Raw genomic sequence first — 881 nt, 5'->3', positions numbered from 1 at the left:
TTAATTATGTTTCTGTCAAACAAAAAGAATATCCTATTTCTACTTTAGCTTCACACATATATAAGAGTAAATTGTTTCATACCATCATTTCAAAAAACAAACTCAAAGTGATGACATACGAAAGAAGAAAACAAAATATACATAAACTATTGGACTTACCAATGGTTTTATATTCCCATTTTTTTCAAACCTCTAAGGGTTCGTGATAGTAGTCACCTTTTACATAAATTTTTTATAACTTCTAAAACTTTCTGATAATAGTGAATTGTTATATAAATTTTTACACTCTTTAACGATTTATATATAAATTTTAAAAAAATTTTATCCAACAGCAATTTATATAAAATAAGTATAGAACCGAATCCCCTCACCCCACTCCCGTCACCCCACTCCCGTAACCCCTCCATCCTCTTCCTCATGCCCCTCTCTTCAAATTTTCAACTCCAATTTCAACTTCAATTTTTCTTCTCGCCGCCGCCCTATTTATTCGTTTCTAGGGTTCGCCGCCGCCGCCCTATTTATTCGTTGTTGAATTTGTTATTGTTCAATTTGCTGGATTTGTTGTTGTTGCTGGTGAAGAAAAGAAAAAGAATTGTTGTTGCTAGATTTACTTGTTGCTGTTGCTGAAGGAGAGAAGAAGACTTGGAGTTTTTTGGGTGGGAGAGAGGAAAGGGTGGAAGAAGTGATATCAAGATCCAAGGCCAGTTTGTGTGGCGGAGAAAGGGATGGAAGAAATGAGAGGCGTTAAGGGGTCAAGAATGGAGTTGCTGGTGGCGGAGGAGTAGAGGAGAGAGAGTGTGAGGGGAGGGCGGAGGAGAGTGGCGGTGTTGAAGTTGAACAAGAAGAGGAAAAAGCTGGGTTTTCTCACTAGGAAGAGACAT

Source organism: Arachis ipaensis, chromosome B09, assembly GCF_000816755.2.
Source record: "Arachis ipaensis cultivar K30076 chromosome B09, Araip1.1, whole genome shotgun sequence".
Classification (NCBI taxonomy): Eukaryota; Viridiplantae; Streptophyta; class Magnoliopsida; order Fabales; family Fabaceae; genus Arachis; species Arachis ipaensis.
The sequence above is the reverse complement of the archived record's forward strand: the minus strand, read 5'-3'. Positions refer to the sequence as shown.